Source organism: Argiope bruennichi, chromosome 3 (assembly GCF_947563725.1).
Source record: "Argiope bruennichi chromosome 3, qqArgBrue1.1, whole genome shotgun sequence".
Taxonomy (NCBI): Eukaryota; Metazoa; Arthropoda; class Arachnida; order Araneae; family Araneidae; genus Argiope; species Argiope bruennichi.
The window spans coordinates 30,455,444-30,481,241 of NC_079153.1; the positions used below are offsets into that span (position 1 = coordinate 30,455,444).

General features: G+C 28.5%; 1 protein-coding gene across 2 annotated transcripts in view; it reads right to left on the reverse strand.

The window, feature by feature from the left end:
• Positions 1-25,798, reverse strand: part of LOC129963322 (carbonic anhydrase 1-like) — a 56,763-nt gene that overhangs the window by 19,474 nt on the left and 11,491 nt on the right. Inside the window, exon 1 of one of the 2 annotated variants that reach the window (XM_056077625.1) lies at positions 3,614-3,750. The exons of the other annotated variant lie outside the window; for it this stretch is intronic. The gene's annotated coding sequence lies outside the window, so the exon portion shown is untranslated. Of the gene's footprint in view, positions 1-3,613; positions 3,751-25,798 lie in introns of those variants that run through there. 2 annotated transcript variants of the gene reach the window in all.

Below are 25,798 nucleotides of genomic sequence, written 5' to 3' on the forward strand. Positions count from 1 at the left end.
AGGAAGTGCAAATCTGTATTTTCTGAAAACGCACATTTTTTCTTATCGAACGCAGGGAATTTTTTTCCCTTCCAGAAAGTACAATGTAATAAATTAAAAATATAAAATTAGTATCTTTAAATGTATCTTTAGTATTTTAGTAAAAATTACTGTCCCCTAACACTTATTTTATCTTTTTTGGCGCAGCATTTTGGATCTTTTCAGTATCGAATAATGAAATAGGCAACTGTCTCAGAATTCCTTAATTTTGTAGTCCCCACCACCACCATGTCAGCTGAGGGTTTGAGATGATTTTTTTGTGGCATTTTGTTAAATTAATTCTATATTTTCATGTAATTTATAAGGTCTGTGCTCTTGAAACTGTTCAACTTAAAATCAATCACAGTTTAAATTTTAAAACACCACTAAGCAGCATTTTTACTTAAATTTTATAACTTTTACATCATGTTGTTTTAGAATTCTTATAAAATATGTTGCTTTATAATTTAAAAAAGTGTCCGATCAAGTAATTAAATATATTTAGTTTGTGTTAACATATTGCATTTTTTCCTGTTTTGTTTTAAAATACCTTTACATTTTAATCTTGAATTTTTTTTTATATGTGAGACACTATAACCAACTCCCTTTATAGTGACACTTTTAGCTATCAAAATTTTCTTGTATGGGAATTAAATTAAAATTTTAAAATATCTGTATATGAAAACTGGAGTTTCAGAAAGGAGCGGATGGAGGGGGAAGGGTCTCGAGAAGGCACGATTCAACCCTAATTCTAATGTCATAATGATTAATTTCAGTACTCACCCCACCTTAATTCTGCTTCTTATAAGAGACTCCTTCGTCTTCAAAAGTACTTAGAACTTATGCCCTGATAAATATTAATAAAAATGGAAATGATTTCACTTGCATTTTTTCAAATGCTCTGGATATATTTTTAAATTTTACAAGATAAAATCTAATTTAACCTTCAGATTCTCTTAATATTTTTTATCAGCCAGTCTATCTACCCTCCCCCTTCCTCCAACGTGGCACTTTAAGTATGGAGATGAAAAGCTTTTGGAATGATAGTGGTTCTCGCCGCCTTGGTGGGTACAGAAATGGTGTGGGCTGATTACCCCCTTCCGATAACGGGACGTGCCTCCCATGGGAAAAGTTGTACCGTGGCCAAGGATGGTCCCTAGGACTCAACTTTAGTCCCCGCTAATGCTGTCACGACCATACGGTCGTTCAGGATTTTCAGTGTGCCTGTGGGTGGGTCGGAGTAGTGATGATGATTATCAGCTGGTCTCCCACCAAAATTGGTTTATTTTCGTCGAATGTTGCAAATCAACAGAAATATATTTTTCTAATAATTTAGGAGGCAGCATCTGCGTCTGCTGCTACGCAATCTGGCACAAATAAACGTTGGAGGATCGAATGTGTTTGCTGGAGGAATTTTGTAAGATTCCGTTAGAATTTTATTTTAAAGTTGCATTTTGGCGTTTTTTCTCAATATCTACATTTTACAAAAAAAGATTTTTACAACATTTTAAAATTTAAAAACACAATTTTTAATGATATCTATGTAATTTTCGTGCAAAGTTCTTTGATTTTTGACAATTGTTTTTAAAAAATATTTTTGTATACTTTTCAACAATAATTTTTGTTTTTGTATAATAATTAAAACCGTATGGATATATATATTTACTTGCATATCTTACATGATAGAATTCACAATACTGCGAAGGACAATAAGAAAATATGTTTCCTGGATGGTTTTGGGCTCGAATCACTTAAGAATGTTCACGCATGCATGTAAGAATTATAAATAATAAAAATTTACTAACAAAAATGGATTTAATTTTTTTATGTAATTAAAAGTAACAAAGAACTTTTTCAGCCAAAAATATGAGTAACTGAAGAAAATCATAAAAGCGTGAGTCATTGGTAGAAACGCTCAGGAAATTGGATTTTTAATTATATCTCTACTAATAATAAAGCGGTATATCTAGGAAGAACATATACATCAATGAACGTAACTAAAACGCATATTTATATAATGAAGTGTGTGTGTGTTGTGTGTGTGTGTGTGTGTGTGTGTGTGTGTGTGTGTGTGTGTGTGTGTGTGTGTGTGTGTGTGTGTGTGTGTGTGTGTGTGTGTGCCTTTTGGTGCTCTATAGGCCAGATCGCTTGATATCAAGTTACCAAATAATCTCACAAAAAGTACGATCAAGTGGTATGGTTGATAAAATAAGCCTCAGAATCGTGTTGGGAAAATAACTGATAACTCTACGTTTAAGAGTTCATAAGGTTGTTTTTTAATGACAAATTTTAAGTTCCTGGCTGATATAGAATAAAAAATAATGTGTTACTAAAAAGAAGAATAAGGAATATTTACTATGTAGGCGTTTTTATCTATTGTGAGTCAGCAGTAAGAAGAATGTCGAAAGCTAATAACAAATATAAGAATGCAAATACTAGAAAAAGTAATACGCATTCCATTTGCGATAAATTCAGGATATTTGCACAAGACAATCAAAATACATATGAAAATGCAATATAGATGGCATGAGAGTGCTTTCAATTTGAAAAGACGAAGCGTAATGGTCTTCGAAGCTGCAAATTTTAATGCACCTTCTTGTTTGTATTCAAAATACCCAAGTGACTCCTTCTCGTTAAAACCCAAAGAGTATTCATTTCCTTCACAATAGAAAGACAATTAAAAAGAATCGTCTTTTTGTACAGGTAAGTTATAAAATCAATATAATGCTAAAAACACAATAATCAAAAGTGGGCTTTTAGAGCGTTTATTTTACGAGAAGATCTAGAAGGCTACTTAATAAAGCTCTATAAAATTAGCTAAAAGGATCCTTCGTTTAGAATTCACACATACAATTTTTGCTTCATCGATTGAAAACAAAAACAAAACATTTTTTTCCCTAGTAATCGATCACCACTTGGTATCTTATATTTGTAACAAATATGAAAAAAAAAATATTCTAAATATTTTCTTATTTTTGCTATTACTGACAAAAATAACAAATCAATTTCGAATCTTAAAGTTTCATGCTATAAAGAATTAAAAGATAGATATACAACTATAATGCATCTGCAATGCCATTGTTGTTTCAATCTTTTCATATAAGACAAAGGAAAAACAATAAGACAATAATTATTTCCTAAATTTAATTAATCAAAACAGATAAAAGTTTCCTCCGAAATATTCAAATAATGAGACAATTGTGAATATTAATTAAAAAGATCTGGACTGAAGATTACTTTTATGATTGAAATGAATAATACTGTTAATGAATGTTTCTAATTGAAATAATGGAGACGAAAATTCCCTCTGTTTTTCCTTTATGAAGCTTATGAATCAACAATAATGCTTAATGTAAAAATTTTCAGTGCGTGGGTTGATAAGGATACGAAAATGAAAAAGAATTAAAATAAACTAAATATTACATTTAAAAAAAACATTTTTTTAATCTAAAGACAAAATGTCATATTCATCCATTTAATTGGTATACCCTTGCATCATACGGGTATTGAATTATAATTTCTTACACTTATAAGCTAAAAATAAAGTTAAAAATGCTACAGATCGATGCAAAAATCATGCATAATTCACAAATACCTCAAATATTCAGCAGATCTTCAATCGAATTACTATGAAAATGTATTCTAAAAAAGGAAAATCTCCTCCAATAATTATAAGATAATAAAAAAAGCAAAACAGTTAAGAAGTTCAATCACAATAAAACATATCAAACCCAAATAATATTTTAATATTACCTATTTCAGAAACTGGCAAGTTACTTGACTTTTAACTGCCAGACAAGGTCAAGTAACCGTCAGTTTATGAAATAGTTAATATTTATAATCTTTCTTAACTTTTTTCAAGATAATTATCTGAAACTGCGATGCGCAATTTCTCTTTCTGCAAATAGCTGAGGCCTATATTCAGCGGCGAAATTATATGAACATTAATGCCTTTATTTTGTAAGCAACAATAATGTTGTTTTGGACTTCGTAAATTTGATTCTTGTTTAGACGACGAAGTCACACTAGCAGAATGGCGGTTATCTTTTGATGTTAGGATTTACGCGCACCATTGAACCATCTGCATATAATGTGGACCTGTCATGCAATCGGGGTTCGAACCTAGAATCGCCTAATCTCGAACCCAAAATCTTACTAAAAGCTATGAGGGACAATGGGGGACCACGGTGACCTGGTGATAATATCTCGACTTCGGAACTGGAGCGTTTCAGGTTCGAGACCCGATTTCAGCGAAGAGCCTTCTATAAGCGGGTCTAGTGGACATTAAATCCGTCGGGGCCAAAACCCTCCCGTTGGTGTGGTGTGAAAGTTTGGAGAGAGGGGATGCCAGATCAGGTGTCGACCTTGTCATCTAACTATGATTGAAAATTACGAGATCCGTCCCAAAATATCCCTACTGTTGTTTTAAAACGGGATGTTAATATAACTAAACTAAATGAGGCACAATGCATATTTCTTATACCATTCTTACAGAGGAGTGTAAAAGACGGGTACAGTCTTTTCACATCTAAATCAAACATGTTTAAAAGGAAAAGGAGGGATGCTTTTTAACAATAATAATTATTATTAATGTTACAGCTTAAAGAAGTGCTGGGAATACTTTGTATATTGTCTCGTCATTTTGAACGGCAATTAGATGACGAGGACGAAACCTGAGTTAACATTCTTTCTTCAAACATCGCAACTGCATCGGCGAAAGGGTATTTGGTACGAGTGGGCATAAGGTGCAATATATCAGTTTTTTCGGTGGAATCGTGATTCGAATCATTCGATCCCGAAACCCCAACCCTATCACCAAGCCACTGTATTCTAAAAAAAAAAGAGAGAGGGAGAGAGAGAATAATATCTTTGAAATGTAATTTTTCTCTTGATACACCCCTGTTTTTATACTATTTTCAGTTTATTTTTAGTAAAAAAATTCTGTTTTGCAGAAACAAAATATAGGAAAAGGTCACAAAATGAAAAAAGAAAAACATATGAATGGAGAAAAACTGATATGAAAAGCCAGGTCATAAATACAAAAATGCTTAAAATCTCAGATATTATCATGTAATATTATTCATATTGTGATAAAGGAAACGACGATTTACCTGCTCAGAATTTCTTCATCCAGAGCGCGCGTTACGAGTGACCATGAAATTAGCCATGCTTTATTGCTTATGAATTAAATCAGGAATTAAATGAGAAAGAATGGATTGATAAGCATATACATCAAGATCTTGCCGTAAAGAGAAGATAAAAATAGATTGTACGGATCTACGGAACCGGTTCCGTAATGGTAGAATATTTTTTTTTAAAATATTGGTTATGTTTTTATCATGAAAAGAAAAGAACGCAGTTTATAAAATTAAAAACATTAGGATTTAAAAATTTTGAAGGAAAAAAAAAGAATTTCTGGTTTTTGTTGAGAGTTTTCGTAGTAGCATTGTCGTAAATCATTAATTTGAAATCACTTTAAAAAGTTGCGCATGTGCTCGATTGCTTCCATTTTTCGATGTTTACAATAGAAATGGAAGTTCTGACAGAAGAGTCCTTTCTGAATGGTCACGTTTCCTATTCCTCCCCCGTTACATCCGTTTTTAAACAAATAGGATTAACGTAAAATTGGATAGAACGCCATTTCGCTTCCCGTGTTTAATTGGTTATAGAATGTTGAAACCAAAATATTGCAACAAAAAATGCCAGTCATTTTTATTAGAAATTTAAACTGAAATATAATACAATTGATACACAAATATAGCTAAAAAAACTGTATAACAAAAAAAAATAGGGATGAAATATCGAAGATGATATTTAAAACTATTATCATACATTAGGAAATTTGTAACACTGATAATAATTACCTTTGTAACACTGATAATAATTACCTTTGTAACACTGATAATAATTTCCTTTTATCGAAGTCATACTTTAAATGGATATGGATTTTATTATTTATTTTGTAAATTGTTTAATGATCCACATATTAAACTATCTACATATAATTTAAGGAAAAAAAATTGTCGATTTTACATACAATACATTTTTTCATTGCTGTTATTTTTTTCTGCCTTAAAATTGGAATAAACTTAACTAAATGTCTTTGGTGACCACCTGGTTCGATGAGAATGTTTGTTGCATTTCATTTCAATTAGCTCTCATGCAGAAATTATTGTTCATATTTTCCCCCAAACAATTACTTCAAATCAAGTATCAAATTATGACAGATATTAAATACATCTCAATAACTTTGCACCTATTCTGTTTATCGCACACTTGATCTTTCTTAATGTAGTCAAGTTCCATGACATCATAGTGCATTAAAAAATTAAATGCCTGACTAATCTATCTAATTCACTTTCTGATTGCTCATGTAAATAGTACATCTTCTTATTCTAATAATTCTAATCTTCTAATTTATCTAATGCTTCCATTGCTTCAAATGAGAGATTAAATATTTGATGGGGCAATGAGAAAGTTTCAAGAGCATTGCAACAATGAAAATAATTGTTAAAGCTATAAAAATATTTAATTTTTTTTTAAAATTCAGGTAGGATTTGCTCATCTAAATTGGTATCATTAAAAATACGATTTTCAAAATCTTAAATGATCTAAAAATTAGTTTTGTACAATAATATTTTCGGAAATATCCCGAAAAATTTGCAATATCTTCCTCCATTTTATATTAACTAAAATTCCAATTAAATTTCAAAAAAATATCTATTCCACTTTCTAAAAATATATCTGTACCACATTTGCTACTTTAGGTCAAATTATCCTCCTGTAGACGCTAACAAACGTATACTATGTTTTATTATTGATTGATATTACAAATGCATTTATTATTAAAGATTCAATTTTTTTTTGTTTATTTAAAGTAGAAAAAAACTGAAATGCTCTAAAAATTTAACTTTTAAATTTTGTTTTATGATTTCTCATAAAAACCCATTATTCCCTAAATGTTATTTTAAGAGCCTCACGTTTCGTTATGGTTCCATAATTTGTTTGAAGAAAATATATGACAGCAAACGACTTTTCACATTAAATTTACCGAAAAATAAAATGCAAAAATAATGTTATTTAAAAAACATATTTTTTAAATCCTTATTTCTATCAACATACGATTGCAAGAGTCTGGAATTTTTGCAATAGAAGCATAATGAGAGAAAAACAATGAAAGCAGACTCTTTCTTTAAATTGTACACTATAATTAATATAAGATTAAAGATTTAAAAAAAGCAGCTTTCAAAATCCTCGCGTGATATAAATAACGTAATGCTGACATTTTGATTGTATTTCTTAAACAGAGACAAAAATAGGATAATTCATTTTCTTACATTCAGATGCGATTTTTTTTTTTTTTAATTTTCAAACTTTTCTAAAATAGCGGTCATGGGTAACTGATTGTACTTCAACGTAACTTGTTTGCCCGCCTTTCCTTAAGAATTTAGAAAAAAAAGTCCATAATTGCGCAATTAAAGGTTCTCTTTGTTTTCTTATTAGCACGAAACTAAATCCAGCCAAGCATTGACAAGCAGTACTTCTAGCAAGAAAGATAAATGTATAATTTATGACCATAAAAATTAGCCTGGACTCCATCCATCTCATTAATTGTAACTCTGTCTGTCGTGTCAATTGTGAAAACTTAAAAAAAAAAAAATATTCTCGGTAGAAAACAGAATTAGAACTATTCGACATCAGCGCTTCTCAACTTACCTCTTGATTTTAATTTGAGTATTTTTGAAATGCTGCTTTTAAAGTGAGGATTTGTGGATAAAAAAAATCAAACTGATATATTATGAGGAAGGGGAAGTATGTAACAAAAAGTGACGTTTGGACGTTTGCTTATCATGCTAATTATTTTTGTACGGTTCAGTTAACTAGCAGCAAATTGAAAACAGAATTACAGCGTATGAGTACAGGTTTATGCAAATGTTTACGAATCAGCGTGTATATATATATAGATATATATAAATGTATTATATCGTAGTTGATGCTTTCATCAAGTATGCATTTTGTATTTTTTTTATGGTTTCCCATGTTCTTTATATATTGAAATCGTCACTTTTAAGTTGCCGAACCACTCTTTACATGTTGTATTTGATGGAGATAAGGTTTACCATAAATGTCTGACAGCAACCACGGTGTTTTATTGCAGTTTTTTTCCCCCCCTTCCCTTTTTTTTTTTTTTTTTTTTCGCAATGAAATAATGTAGCATAATCTCTCACAAGTATTATTTATTTCGGACGAAATATGCCATATTTTCTAAGATAAAAAAAATACTTTTTTAAAAAATTATTTACCAATCGTTATACACTGATTTTTAAAGGTTGGTGCCAATCCTTTCGAATATAATTTTCTCGATTTATTTATAGGTAAGCAGTACTACTCATGGCATCTTTAATAAAATGTTGGTGTCATATGTATGGCCTCAATATTTTTGAACATATAATGTTTTGAAAATGAATGTGTCTTATAGATGGCCTGTACAATGGATTTTGTTAATTAATTTTGTTAATTAATTACTGCGTCAATACCTTGCATCTGTCCACTGCTGGCTTGTCTTATGAGGCGCAATCAATGCTAAAAAAGTTCTCTAAAAACAATATAAAATTAATTTATTCTCGCAGTTGGAACAAAATTTTAAATTATAATGATCTAAATTGTATTTTTTTTTAAAATTCTGGTGCACTTTTTTTTTTTGATGGCTGAGTTTTAACAAAAAAAATCGAATGTATATTAAACTAAATGTAATTCTGAATAGAACAATAAATCAGAAATAGCGATGAATGAAATTGTTATATTTACGCACTAATTTAACTGTTTACAACATCTTACATATATATTACAACTAACATATTTATACATTTTATAACTTCGCATTCTTACATAAAAAACGCAATAGATTTCAACAATAGTGAAATGGTATGACGTATATTATTTGTATTGTATGAGCACATTTAACAGCGTATTATCTGGATCAAAACATGTAGAAAATTAAAAAAAGGGAGAGAAAGAGAGAATACACTGTGCTAATATAGCGGATGTATTACTTAATATCTTAGAGGATTTTATTAATATAATCCTTTAAAAAATTGATGAGATAAAATAAGAAAAAATAAGCTTTCAGTACTGCTTGCCAAAGAATATTTAGAAAAGAATACAAAGAATATTTTAAGAGTATTTACAACGCTTAGCTTTAAAAAATGGAAAAAAGACTTAATAAATATTTAATGAAACAATTAAAGCGGTTTGAATTGCATTGAAGCAGTTACAAATTTGTTGAAAATTATTCAAAAAATATTTTTAAAACATTGTCAAGAGATGGATTAAAAAAATTCTCTTTGAAACTTCATTATTCTTATTTTTAATAATTTATGAATGTTAGGAAGAAATAAAAAAAAAAAAAACCATTTTATGTAACAATTATTTTCCAGTTTTGCATTATACCAGCTAAAAGTCAAATAATATTTTTTTTATCTAAAAAGATAGTGCAAAATCGTAGAATATAAAAGATGGATACATTCGTACTAATGTTGATGAGTATTCAAATGGCATACGTAATTACATTTATAATGTGATGTCACAGTAATTTCCTGTCACACTCCTTTGATTAAAAATTTTACCACATGGCAATTATGAACAAGCTCAATATTTTTTAAAAAAATAGTTGTTAAGAATACTTTTTTAAACTTTACTAACTCAAATCACTCATTTTTTTAAATCTTTGTAATAATGAACTGTAAGAATAAATAAATTTGAAAAATATTCTACTATTTTTCAAAACCAGGAATGAAACCTTTTAATTCATTTCCCAGGAGAGAACATTAAAAGTTACGACTCATTCATAAAAATGTTATGCCTCGAGTCTAATACATAGAGGCCTCCAAACTCAAGCTCTGTTAGGAATGTCAGTGTGAAAAATGAATAATAGACTTGATTTATGAGCAAAAAAGAATAAAGTTCGAGGAAGAGAAATGACAAATTTATCATGTTTTAAGACTCTCATGAGTTGCACCTCATTTTGAAATCGAATAACAACTTTTTTTTTTTTTTTTTTTGCCCGAGGACGATATTTTTTTTATTGGCGTATTTTTGGGATACATTTTATAGAATGAATAGATGTTTTCACTCTTGAATGATGTCAAAGATGAAATAGTGAAGAGTCAAAAAGCATGCCAATCGGAATATTGCAGATCCCTTCACATTTTGACAATTTTTTTTTCCCTAATATGTAAAATTTATATCAAGTAAATCACTCATTTAGTTTAAACTTTCCCATGCTACATGAAAGATTCGAAAATGAAATCGCAAATATTACTTGATTTCCAAAGAAAAAAGTAATTGAAATAGAGAAACTTAGATTTATTGCATTTATTTATGCATTACGTGAAAGCTATCATTATTTCTCATAATGAGATTCTAATGTATTAGAATGTAATGATTATCATTAAAGCTTTGATCATTATTATAACGTTTTTCCTGACTGAATGGAAGTTATTTTCACATAAAAAAAAAGTTCAAAAGAAAAAAAAATCTCTCGATTTCTTTTTAAACTTATACAAAAATGTTCTTTCAAAGAAAAAAATCTCAGTCCTCCTATTTAAAATAGCACGTAGATGCTAAAATTATTAGTTAAAATTTTTTTATTCATTATTAAATTAATTTAAGCCTTTAAAAAGCATTAAAATTTTTTTTTTACTTTTTTTTTTTTCGGAGAATTTTCTTTTTATGGTCGCTGCATGGAACGTTTTTTCCTTCCAAATTAAATCAATTCTTTCTTTTTTTTCTCTTGCAGCTTATTATAAATTTATACAACTACAAAACAATTTATTGTATTAAGCGATTCCTCATTTCTTATTTAACCAATAAATTTTCTTATGAAAAATGTCTATGCCAACAGGTATATTTTGTCTTTCTTAATTTTATAGCTCTTTAACTACTAAAGCGGCCCAACCGGCCGTACAAATTCTATACTGGCGGTTCAGTTGCTGTATGAAAGGAATAGTGCGGAATGTAAAGCGAGAACATCATATGTAATAATTCTTTTTACATTATATACTCTTCGCTTCAGACAGAAATCGGCTCACCAGTATAGAATTTTCCCGGCCGCTTGAACCGGCTCAGTAGTAAAAAAGGTTAAAAATATAAACTGCAATTAATTTCACTTTAATTAAACTGTACAAGTAAGATGTTCTTTCAGAATCAGTGGAACTCGGTAACTTAGATTATTTTTTCTTTGTTTATCTCCTCATTCTTGAATTTATTTTACTTGCTTATGGATGTGAAAAGTCATTATTCAAATTGATTTTTTTCTCGTAATTCTAATTATTCGAGTTATAGATTTTGATCAGTTATTAATTGAAATTATCAACACTTGATAACTGTTATTAGTGAAATTATTAATTGGAGAGCAGGATATTTGTATAAAAACGAACCAACCCTGGAAGCACAAGTACAGTATTAATTTCTGAAAAAAACAAACAAAAAAAACAACAATGGAAATAAAATGTCTGAGTCCAAAGTGGTTCAAAATTCCGTTGAATAAGCAGCATACAAATAAAGATAATGATATATAAAATTAGAGTACCTACAGCTTTGAAGCAATTAAAATAGAAATAAAAACGCAAGAAAAAGTCATTTTTAACCCCGTTTTGAGCGCTTTTAAATAAAAATAAAGAAATTAATATAAGAAATATGCTCATATGCCTTTAACAGTTTAAAGTTTTTCACCAACACGAGGAAGAGAAATAAAGAGAGTAGAAGAATTTGATAATCATCGTATAATCACTTTTAATTATTGGTTTAAAAAATGTCTCAAATTTGACAGGACATTTAATCATATCTGAAATACAGGTTCTTAAGACATAATTATAGGCATGCTCTTTGTTCTTAATGGATAACGCATCTGTTACCGTTTCAAGATGCTGAGAATTCGACTCAATAAATATGAAGATGACACACTACCGGATCTGCTATTGTTCAATATGTGGACACTATTGAAGCTCTAATTTGTAAAATTAAAATTCTACTATTTTATTAACAAACTCGCTTAGTTTCTAGTTTCTAAAGTAAAGAAAAAAAATCAAAAGAGTGACGTATAATGCTTCAAAAACGTGGATTATGCCAAGTCGGTCAATTTCTACCAATAACAATGAACAATATGTATGTGTGTGTTAGCTCTCTACAGGATAGACCGTTTGACTTACAATTTCCAAACCTGGCTCATATATAGTTTGGAAAATGCATCCTTCGGAATGTTTTTAAATTGGAATTAAAATTTTAATTAATTAAAACTGAGCGATATTTTGGCGTTTGAACACGATAATTTCCAAAGATATCACAGCATAAAAATAATTTTTACGACGCCTTGAAATTCAAAAAATTATTTGTTCAATTATACCAATTTTTTTGCAGCATATTTTTTTTTAAAATTTTTAGTTTAAAAAAATATTTTTAATGCATTTTACATCCCTATACTGCATTGTTGAAGTGAAATGAAATTGTTTTTATTGTTGCTACAAATACTTTATCTAGTTTTTTTTTCCCATTGCTGATGATCAAGATATGAAAATGCGACTTATTTCTCCATGTTGAATAGGTTTTGCCGTAAGGTTTACCGTAAATTTAATAAATTTTTGGAAATTTTGCAAAAATTAAAGTTTAACTTCGGAATTAAGAAATGGTAAAAAAAAAAATTAAGTGTTTTTATTATTAATTATTGCTGTCTTTCCCGTGATATAATTTTATGTATAAAAATATAGACAAAATTGGAAATGCATAGCACAATGAACAAAAACGGTGTAAAACTTATAAAATAGGATAAGTTATATGTAGTAATTACATATAATTGATATTTATAGGTGGATATAAATATTGATTTTATCTACTGCAAGATAATGCGAAAAAATTAAATACCTCTTTCATTTGGAACAAACTGTTCCAAATCACATAAGAATATTCTAGACCTAAACCAAAATTTCACTTTTGAAATCATCAACTTCATTGACTATTTCAGAATATGCCATTTGAATAGAAACTCTAACGAACTTCAAAACTCAAATTTGCTATAGCAGAAAATTTTGAACATTTCTATTTCTGGACCATTAAACTGATGCATTTAGTGTTGATTTTCCTTTTCTCTGCTTTAACGCTATTCGTGTTTTTGATAATTTACTTCGTTTCACTTTAAAACCACAAATCAAAGTAAAACAAGGGAGAAAAAAAATATGTAATATTTCTATCCTTGACTTCTTTTTTATCCGAATTCGATAATTCTGTTCCACCCGATGTCCTTCACTGTCTTGTCTCACGTGGGAAAAAGTGGACATTCACTGGCGTCTTAAACAGCACGCTTGATTGCCTTCTGTTTATTTAGTCATACCCAATAATCCCGTTCTCCTAAATTCAGCCAAGTCGAACTAGAAACCTTATTATGCACCGAAATGTAGCATTAAGTATAGGCTTAAGTTCGAAAACTGACGAGCAGCCGAAGCATAATGCCAAAACAGCATTACTAATCGATAGGACAGAAATAAAATAAAATGTGGACACTGTTCGACAAACCTTTATCTTTAGAATGCAGCAAATCAGATATCGTTTTTTTTTAACCGCTAACAAAACGAGTTTTTTTTCAGACGATAATTTTCTAACCACAAATTGAAATTTTAAAAAGAATTGATATGCGGATTATAATCTTTTTTATTTTACACTTTTTTTTTTTTTTTTTGTAAAATAAAAAACAAAACAATCATGTTTTTTCCCATTAAAAATGAGATTTTAAGACAGAAAAAACATTTGTAAGACAAAAGTATTAATGTAATGTATTAATTTTTCAATTTTTCACACGTATTAATATTACTCACAAAACTATTAAACGCTACGAGTCAAGTAGTTCTTTTATACCACAAGCTGGATGAATTTTCATTCAGACGATAAATTTTCTAACCACAAAATCTAATGACTACGAAAAAATTAATATAATCATCATAACCTTGTCTTTCTACAATTTTGGGAAATCCATTAACGACTAGATTTTCTGATAACCTTGATACTCAAAATGTAAAAGTTTATTGAGAACTACAGAATGTTTCGTACATTTAATTTTACAAACAAAATTGTTTTTACCTTATAAAACTACAAGTATTTTTTAAATCAGATTTCTGTTACCCAATTCTTTTTAGCATTAAAACTGAAATTGTCGAACTAATATTATGACACAAACATTTGGTTTGTAATTTCTTAATATTAGTTAAAGTGAAAAAAGTCGTTCGAATGACAGCAGTTTTCATAGAAATAAATAGTTTTTTTTTAAGTTGATTCCATTAAGATAATTTCCATCTGCACTAATAATAAAAATGAATGTGCGTATGTGTATGTGTGCGCGCGCTAACTTCCTACATATCAGACCATTTGATCTACATCTATTAAAGTTGGCATACATATATATTAGGGAATAAAAATGTGGACCTTGTCGGAACAACTTGACTTTTTTAATTAGAATTTAATTACTTAAAAATTAGGATAAATTTTGGCATTTTTCTATGATAATTTTATAAAATATTGTTGTTCAAAAATAAAATTTTTAACGAAGAAATTTTTTTAATGATATCCATTTAATTGTCGTAGGAATTTTTACTGAATTTATCTAATTTCCTACTATAGATTGCTTTGAAATTCAAACTGTTTTCATTGTTTCGTCAAATATCAAGTGACATTCTTCTGATGTTGAAAATAAAAGCCTGTTTACTATCTCTGTAGTTTACAACACAAATAAAAAAGAAAGCTAAAGTACTTTGAAAACTAGAAGATGGATGAAGCGGACATTTACATTTTTAAAAGCATTGTGTTGTAATGATGCTGGTCTCCATTAGAAAAGTTCATGCACACAATAAACAGAACTTAAGTAAAACAATAAAATAGCATGCCTTTAATGTCAATCATTTTGGCGGAATCATGGACATGAAGATATATCTAAATGATTTATCTGAAATCAGATATAACTAATATTCTCAGTGAACCAGTTGGTCACATGAGGCGATTAGTCAACTAATACTAATGAAGAATACGCGCTCGCATGCGCGTTTGTATATGCATGTGAGTGCTTGTTGGCGTCCGCACGTACGTAGGTGTGTGTTGGTCCTCTACAGGTCAGACCGTTTGACTTAGTGCTATCAAATTTGTCACATATATACTTTGGAGGATGCAAGTGTGCATCTCGGAGTGATTTTTTTAAAGTTTAAATTAGAATTTTAATTAATTGAAAATTAAGAGAAATTTTCTCGTTTTTTTAGCTATAACTTCCAAAAATATTATGTCGCAAAAATTATTATTAGATCATCTTAACATTTATGAAAATTTCTTTTTATGATAATTTTTGCCGAATGATTTTTTCTCCTATTTTTAATCGCTTTAAAAAAATATTTTTAGCATATTTTACAATTGTATATATTTTTGTTGTTGAACTGAAAGTTAAATCATTTTCATTGTTGCTACTAATCTTTCATCCTGACTCGTTTCATTTTTTGATGATAAAAGTATGAATCTAAGGCATTTTTTTCTCGAAAAGGAGTAAATTTTTATTTGGAGTATGCTTTTAACATCTGATGTACATTTATACTAAAACATAACTTTATACGTAAATAATGATAAAATTATTCTAGAAAATATACCCATTTTTAAGCACTGCTTCTCTTTAAGATTGTATAATCGAATGTATAAAAATATATTCTTCTTATCGCTTGAAATCACTCTTATCCCTAACGATATATATATATATATATCGTTTCTTATCACTCTTATTTTAGTACACAGAATGTTTTGTTGAATTCTCACTGAGCTATTAAATAAATTATGAAGAACATTTTGTAGATAATATGTGCTGCATATCTATCAAATCCAAATTTTAAATTGCTGGGGGAAAACCAATAAGAGCACTTTAAGTAAAGATTTAATTGAAAATTTTAATAAATAAATTATTTTGGATGAATCAGCTGGTCACTGAAGGCAGCTAGTACCATATCTTTGCTTTTGTTTAGTACTGTTTGGAATACAGTTTTTTTCACTGGTAATTTGCAAATATTGAACTAGTTGAGTTAAATATCATCACTGCTTAAAAGTAGTAGCTGAAGATCGGTAGGTAATTACGTTGAAACGTCGAATTTTCAAAAAATTATGAAAATTATGTTTCTAATTTTTTTTTGGGGGGGGGAGATTACACTAATTTTTATATTTGTATTTACATGCCGTTTAACATCTTTAGATGCTGTTTTCTCAATTTCTACTTTTTGATAGAATTTTCTTACGAAAAATTTCATAAAATCTAATGCACATTTTTTGTTCAAATTTAGAATAATAATTTCTCAATATGTTTTGCAGTTCCTGAATTAGACAATAAATAATCGATTCATTTAGCAATATTTTATGGTTGTCTTAGTGCTTAACAATGTGAAAAAACAATTGAAAATTTCATCTTATTTATCAATCGAATCCCGAAATATAAAGAATGGACAGAAATGCATTTTGCTTTTTAGTTCAGGAACTAGATAATATATTTCTTTGGCTATCGGTAAAATTTTAGGTAAATCTTTTGAGAAACTTCTTAGGTAGAAGATTTTGGCTTTATTGCTTTATACCTCTTTATATTAAAAAAAAAAATCTTTTTTTCCCCTTCCCCAATTTTTAGGAACTTTTTGCTACCTAATTGGTATATTTTGGTTACATGAATGGGTTTTTTTTTCATTCTTTTTTATGCAAATATTCAAAAATATAGTTATTTTCAAATTTTTTTCAAAAAATTCATTCCGAATGTCGTCATATACCTCAAGATATCAGGTTTCATTTTGACAATCAGGCCCTTTTATGCCGTCAGAGGAAGACAGGTTACTAAAACTTAACTACTTACTACAACCTTTTATTATTAAAAAATAAACGGTAAAATCCTAGATGGGCCCACCTCTTGGCGACTTATCTGAAATTTCGCCAAGTTGACTACTAATTGAATATTTGTTATTATTATTATTTTTCAATTAAAAAACGATACTTGAAGGCCAGAAATAATAATAAATAAAATAAAATAAATATGATAAAAAATAAATATAATAAATAAATAAAATAAAATAAATATAATAATAATAAATAAAATAAAATAAATATAATAATAATAAATAAAATAAAATAAATAATAATAACAATAAAATAAATATAATAATAAAAAATAAAATAAATAAAATTAAAAAAAATAATAACAATAAAATAAATATAATAATAAAAAATAAAATAAATAAAATAAAAATAAAAATAAATAAATAAATCCGTAAAGGTTGCCACATTGGCGAATTTATCGCCACTCGTTTGGCGAGAATTCAAAAAGGCGCCAAGAGGTGGGCTGTGCTAGGATCCACCCAAATAAACTGTTCGATTATTAAAATTAACAGATTAAATATATTGTTAATAATATCAACGCATTTCATTTTCTAATAGTAGATTGGGATTACAAGACCATTAATAGTTAGAAATATATATTTACAATATGAATGCAAATTACATATATAGAAAAATAAATTAAAATTTATGTCGTGTATTGAAGAAAGAAAAATATATCGTAAAAAAAATGAGAGGGGAAAAAACAATAGGTAATGCGAATCACACGAAGAAGGGGTTATTATCATCAGAAAGCCATCAATCGACAGGAGATCTTTCCAGAAATGGCTACAAAACATCTTATTGTCCTTCGCTCGCATTAAATGGAGTCGTTTTGTTTGACTGGCCTTAACGGAACTGCCATTCTGCTGATGTACAGATAACGGAAGACAGGCGTAACACACACACTTTTGACAAAGAAATGGACGTGTGCCTATAAATGATTTATTTGGCCACCATCTTATTAAGGAGGCAGAGAAAGCGATGGATGGGGTTGTTGGGAAAATAAAAGTTGAGCATATATAAGTCACTCGCTCTTTTCGATTTGTTTTCAAAATGGGATTCCTTTTGGAGTAGGATAAAAAATAAATTATGAGCAATAAAATTCACATTGACGAACAAAAATTAAAAAGATTATTCTATTAATGAGTGTTCTGACATCGCAGAATGTTTTAGATATAAAAGAACGGAATTTAATTTACATAGTATAGGTGTAAGGTCCCCAAAAATAAAAAAGATTATTCTATTAATGAGTGTTCTGACATCGCAGAAAATGTTTTAGAATTAAAAGAACGGAATTTAATTTATATGGTATAGGAGTAAGGTCCCCCCACCCCACCCCTTCAGAACTGAAGGAAAATTAATCACAAAATTTTATAGTATAATTATCCGAATATTTATACTCATTTATGTTTCCGTTATGTTCCCATCAATCAAGATAACTTGTTGTTTTATGTTGTTAAATGAAAAATTATTCGAATGTTTTTAAAGATATGTTGCAATTTAATTACGTCAGTCAGTTTTTAAATCTTAATGTATTTATTATGTAGGTTTGGTCTAAGTAACAATTTTTATATATTATTGGGGATAATGATTACAAAGTACTGTAATACATTTCTTACTAAATGCTGTACTGAAAAGCTGGTAAAGCATAAACTTGTTAATTTTAAATAACATTTATGGATCCTAAATTCGACCCATCAATACATGCCATTATTATAGTTACTAAACGGAACAAACTAAAAATGTGTAGAGGAAACCAGATTGAAAACTGCCTATTTTAAGCTCCTAGATTTATACAGTTTCACATTTCAATGAAGATATGAAGTTTTTATAATCTAATAATTTCAGTATAATAATGAAATATTTTATTATTTTCTACATACTTTCAAATTTTATCCGAGATAAAAATCATATTCATTAATGCATTCGTAATCTTGGTACTATTCTGTGACAAGCCGAGAGCTTAAAAGTAATTATAGAAAATCCGAAGCTTTATTTCAAAACACAACATGATAATGGTTTTGGGCTGACTCGTCTGCCTTTATATTAAGAAATATAATACTTTCTATACTTAAGAAATTTTTCTTAAGTATAGAAATGAAAATTACACAAAAATGTATTTAATGTCATTGCAATGCATGAGTGTATAAATGGAGTTCCTAGAACAATGAAAATCATTGTTGTGAGATATAATTAAAAATATTTTGAAAATGTATAAGAGTTAGAGAAAAAAATTGAATAGAAATAAAATGGATATCCCTGAAAATCTAATTTCTTGAATTTTAAAGTAGTTTAAAGATGAGCAGTTTTACAATAATATAATGCTTTTCATTAAAAATCTAATTAAAATTTAGAAAAACTCCTTTTTAGTTAGTATTTACTAGCTCAAAAGTTCTTTCTTCAAAATCTTTCAAATTTGGTATATCTCTAGATCTAGCGACTTATATTGCACATTATTTCGTACGATGTTAAAAAACGCTTATCGCAATTCACAGACAGTACATAAGTTCAAAAACATTATCATGTTGCCAACAACTTCTTTATAAACTATGTCATTCAATATTTTATGCCGCAAAATAACAAATAGTTTCCCATAAGTCACTTTTTGTTGTGATAGAGCAAATCTAGTAATTATTAATTACAAATTTTTGAAAGGAAATATCAAATTTTCCGAACTTTCCAAAGAAAGTTTTCTGATTCTGAAAAAAAATGCCTTACATACTATATTACGTACATAAATAATAAAATGAACAAATATTCTTACTTTAACAGCAGCTTTTCTTCCATTTACGTTCTCTTTTTCATACACTCGATCACATGCTAGCTTTTGTATGTAAAAGTAGGAGGAATAAGGCTTTTAATATTTAATGCCTTTGTCAGTTCAGATTTGTGTAAACAGCTGATACTTAAGAAATTCGCTGTTGAATCACAAAAGAGGTTATTTTTATTATTATTATATCTTTCTCACAATTCTCTTTCGTAGAATAATCTTCCAAAAGCACGTTACTAGGTAAAAATGATATACTGGATATATTTATAAGAAAGAAAAAAATTCCCTCAAAGTATGCAGATTACAGAATCATCTGTATTTATTTCATCAAAACCTACAAGGGAAAGAGACCAGGTGGGGATTATAATAATAAAAGAAAATATTATGTTTGAATATTTGACATGTAACTGAGGACTTGTTAATAATATATAATTTATTTTTACAAGAAACGAAATCAAAGAGTCTCATATATACTTAAAATACTATGGATAAAATTCATAATATTTATGAAAAAAATGAAAAGAATGGTACAGATGCAAAAAATAGCCGCGATCGTTCGCTCTCATGAGTGAAATAACTTATTCATATATTTCTTGAGAAATTCGTATGTGTGTGTGCGTAATGATATCTTTTAATATGATTTAAATCCTAATTAATTCCCTACTTTTTATCTTAATTTAGCCCATATTAACTTCATTCTAAAATGGTCTCTTTATTTCCTGATCCACTTTCATTTCTTGTTTAATTAATTAAACAAGCGCTCTATAAAAGGGCTGGCTTCAGCATTTTCCCATACTCCAAGTGAAGGGTTAAAAAAAAAAACCTTAATATTTACAGCTTTCTTTTAAAGATACCTACATTTCCCTTTATTAAGAGTACACGTGTCAAGGAACTCCCTATCAAAATTTCATAGTAAAAACCAATGAAGAGAAAAAATTTGGATTATATTACCATGTAAGGGAAAAGCCAGAAAAACTGAGCCCTTATCCCAAGCTCTTTTCATAACAAAGAAAATTCACTCAGGACATATTGAAAGTTATAAAATAACCAAATTACATTACAAATACATAAAGAAGACATAGATGTAGAATAATTTTTGAGACTGAAAACCATTTTAAACTTGAAAGCTAAATCGGCAGCAAAAAGATATCCAAAATTTTGGGCAAAAGGGAGATATGATGTTAAAAAGTCTAATGGGAACGGATTAGGATCATCGAAAGATTCTCTGAAAGCACCCCACATGCAAATTCCGATTTGTCAGAAATGACGTTTTAAAATAAATTTTTATAAGTATATGTTAATCATATGTACGAATACTTTTAATCAAAGTAACTATAATTTTATTTGTTATAATTGTGTTTAAAAATAATTTACTGTTTTATTTTAATTAGCTAATTAATAAACTTAATTACAGTTAATAAAAGTTTCTGAAACATGGTTTGATTTGTTTCTTGGAACTGTGAAATAAATTTCTGGTGCATTTTTGTTATTTTCTGCTTCTTCAGTTCTTAAACTTCATGATCTTGACATTCATCTTTGTTCCGGAAATCAAAAATTTAAGTTCAGAATTTTTATTTTACTGCTAATATTTTCTAAATTTCCCCCCCCCATTACCCCCCCCTGGAATTAATTTTGTTTGCTAATTAATCAAAATGTTGTAATTATTATGATTAATAACTAAAATTTCAGAAAATTGGAGGAAAAAAAATAAATGATGGAATCTAACATTAATAAACATTTCCTAACAGTTTTAAACCGTTCCTCTAAAAAATAGAGTATATTCATAATTTAAAATTGATGTTTATATAGCAAATGAATCATTTTCTATAAGAAAACGAAAATTCTAACAAATTTTCCGTTTTCTAAATTTATTATATGGATTAAATATTTCGAAATGCGTCCAAAATACAACAATAATTAATTTTTGTATTAATAATCAGAAATCATGCAAACTGTCAAACGATAAATTCAATGTTGAAGTGTCCTTGACGCTTTTATGATGAAGTCAAAATATATATTAGCCTAAAAATCCAATTATGTTTTTCATTTGCATTAAAAGAAAAAAAAATCTCGTTTTGCTTTCTAATTTTATTTTATTTTATTTTTATTTTACCTTAAGTGCTACAGATCATTAAACGATGCTTCATTATGTCATTATGTTAGTATTCAAATGGCAAGCCTCATACCAAATACTTTTTTTTTTACATCATAACATCTTATTTCTATGGTACTATAATATTTTAAACAAAATAAGTTAATCTCATTTGTAATCAAAGCTGAGTCATTTTGAGGAATCAACAGCCGCCTTGAGTAATAACCATGCGTTGATTTTGTGATATTTCTCAAGGCGGCAATTAACATGATTTAAAATAGTCTAATATAATTATATTCAATCATCAAATTCCCATTAATTTTAGTAGCAGAAATGTAAAACATTTTTTTATTTAAATATTAAAGTATCAAGATTATTTCGCTAAATATGACAAACTGACTGTAAGAAAAATAAATTTCGTAATTTTCGTATATAAATGAGTGTAAGTGTGTCTCTGTGTCTTTGTGCTTGTTTGTTTATGTGTGTGTAATGATATATCTTAATCTAATTTAAATCTTAATTAATTTCCTGATTTTTATCTTAATTTAGTGCATATTAACATCATTCTAAAATTTTCTCTTATTTCTTGACTTAGTCCTCGCTTTTTTAATTTAATTAATTCTGCACGCGCTCGAGAAAGCCGATGAATTCAGCGTGTTCTCATGCTCTGAGAGAAAGAATAAAAATCCATTCTTTTAAAGATACCTAAGAATCACTTTCCTAAATCTACATGTGTCAAAGAAATCTCTATCAAAATCTCATAGTAAAATCACTGAAAGGAAAAATTTCTGTCTCTTTTACTTATGTATTGCGATGTAGACTGATGCAGCTCTTGCCGCATTTTATCTGTATAAATTATGCAACCTGGGATGAAATAAAAATTTCAAATGTTCCTTCTATTGGGCCACGCAACTTGTATAACTTATCTTATCTAGTCTTGTTACCAATTAAAACTATAGGCATAATATACTTAGTAGTTTAAAATTGGATATTAGACCTTGATTAGAGTATTTAATAGTTTAATACAGTATCTACTCTATTTAATATGATTGGAGAAATTAGATACTAGAAATAAACATTTTTCCCCTGTCTTTAGTATTGTACTATATACTATTCCAGAAAAGAATTGATCAAAAAGCCTTTATTAATTCTTAGTAAAATAAACATTTTGAATGAATTAAAGAAACTGTGCATACTTCCGATAGAAGTTGCATAACGTAAGTATTATGTCCGTATAATTCATGTAATTTTCAATACGAAATAATTTTTTTTCTGCTTGCTAACAAAAATAAGAAATAGTTCAGTAAAGGTTTAAAACTAAGTCTAATTCTCTCTATATACATATTTTTTTCAAATGTTTCCGTTCGCGACCTCATCTTAGTGGAAAATTTTGCGATCTCATTTCCATCTGAAAAACGTTTATCTCATACTTTGAGTATGAAAAATCAATAAAATAAATAAAACATTAGAATGATAATTCAAAGGAAATTCATTTAATCAGGATTAATTTGAAAATATGTTTGTTTGAAATCTTACTGCTTTTCTTTTCTATTTTTTGCTTATAAAATTTGAAAAGAGAGGCGCTAAGGGAACTATTGTGAGATTAATATTTTTCAAAATGAATCTACCACGAATTGTGATAATTAATTCGACAAGCCCACTCTAATCAAATCTAAAATTCTCTCTTTTCGTTACTAACCATTGAAAATAGCATCTAAGCTAAAGCAATAAAGAAGAATTAAGATAATTAGCATAAAAATCTAATTTACTAATGAAAAAAAATGAAATGAGCTTTGAAAGAAAGGATAATTAGGATTTGTACGTGAAAATGAGATCACATCTGATTAGTTTGTGTGGGAAAAAACATGGCTTTTTGAAGTTGCTCGAAGCTTCCTTGTGATAGCTCTCGGAATGTTGAATCTTAAACAAATTATAGGAGCGACACATCAATTAGTTCTCCTTTTTTATGAGCTTCCCCATTATGCAAACTGTTCATAGGGTCAAATTTGTTGTATATCTAGCCTAAAAGCATTGCGAAACTTCTATAAAATAGCGACTTAAACCTTCAGTTATCCAATTTCTAGGTCCACCATCTACCACCACTCCATGGCAATCTAAAATGAGATCATAAAAAAGAATTAAATACCATTTTGAAGCAATATATGGACTATTTTGAGACGGATCTCATTAATTTTTAACCATGCTCAAATGATGAGGACGATACCCAAACTGGTAACTCTCTATTCAAACGTCCACCCAAAACTAACAAAAGGACATTTAGGCTATTAGCTTTAAGATGAAACAAGCCCTCGCATACAACGGATTTTTTGTGAATTTGAATTACGAATCTAGAAGTCTTCCGACTGAGGAACCGATATCTTATCGATAATACACCACGGTCTTCGGATCTAAAAAAGAATTAGTCCTACCCTTCCTACACATTCGGGATGAGATTACATGGTTCGGCTGCCATTAATAATAATTTCGAAACGACATATAAAAGCCCACATCACTATCAACTAATTTTTCCATTCCTCGAATAGAGGTGCAATCCGTCATCGGCGATTGGTCCGTTACTAAGTCATTTCTTCTATTTCTATACTCTTCAGAAAAGTGAGAACCTGCTTACTTGGACAACTTCTCATACTCATATTTGAGATAACATATTCTCCAAGAAATATCTTAATTTACTAAGAGTGCTGATATTTTTGATACACACCGATTTTATTTTTTTATTTTTGCATCGTTAATATTTTAAAATTTAAGAGCAGAGCATAGTTCATATGGCACCGAGAAATAAAGATACGATCTCAATTTTTTTATGCCTTTGTAAATTGCAACTATCTTTTATATTTCACAAACAATTATAGTAATTTCTTGATTAGTGTAAATAATTTAATATTGTAATTTGTGTCATTTAAAAAAAGAATTCCAATATATTTGCTTATGTTATATGCTCTTTCGATAAGTATTTAACTCTAAACCGTTAGACGTTCAATGAACTTTTTATAATGAAAAGTAAATGGATTGGCAGACGAAGTGCATAATCGATCATTCATCTTAATCGAATATAGTATTGGTAAAAAATATTGATATTCATTTAATTAAGTAATGTTCTAGAGAACGAAATTGCGTCAAGAGGCTGAATATCAAACAATGACATTCGAAAATTACTTTATAGTTGAAGTTCCTAATTCATATAGTTTTTTTAAAAAAAATAAAATAAATAATTATTCAAGTTTCTTGGCAGTACATTCTCAAAATAGCTGATATTTTTAAAAAGGTAATTTGTATTCGGACAGCGGAGAAAGTTGCTAAAAGGCTTAGGTTAAACCGGAAGAAATTTCAGCTTGAATCGTGAAGCATGACTTCTGAATCATTTTTGTGAACCTTTTTGCTTAGATGGTAATGTTATTCAAAACAATCGTACGATAAATGTTTTCGACATTAAAATAAATCGTTTGAATTTAGAAACCGCCGTGAGCCTAAATTTTTCTTTATAAACTAGCTTCATAGTTTATGATACAAAAGAAGCATATTATTAGGAAAAATAATTTGTAATTAAAGTTGGTCATTGCGTTGAAATGTTGATTTTTTTGTGGAAGTATCGAATACTTTGTTTCATTCAATATTCTTAATTTCTAAACAGTTTTCTTTATGAAACTTATCTAATTTTGCTTGTACGTTTATTCTTTGGGAATTTTATTTATTTTCGTATTGCACATGTGAGGTTCACATTTATGTTTAATGTTATTATTTCTCTATTCATAGATACTGTGTGGCAACAGCAGTTTGTTATGAATAGTTTCGCTACTTGTATTTGAAATCGCATAAGTCCTTTAATATTAATTAAATGTTTATTCTGTCAACTGCGCCTTTCCATTCTTGAGATAATCCTCGTACAATACTACCACCTATTATACATAAATTACCTTTCAATGCTATTTTGCATCTTCAAATGTTATTTTCTCAAATTTTAAATGTTTGCAAAATTT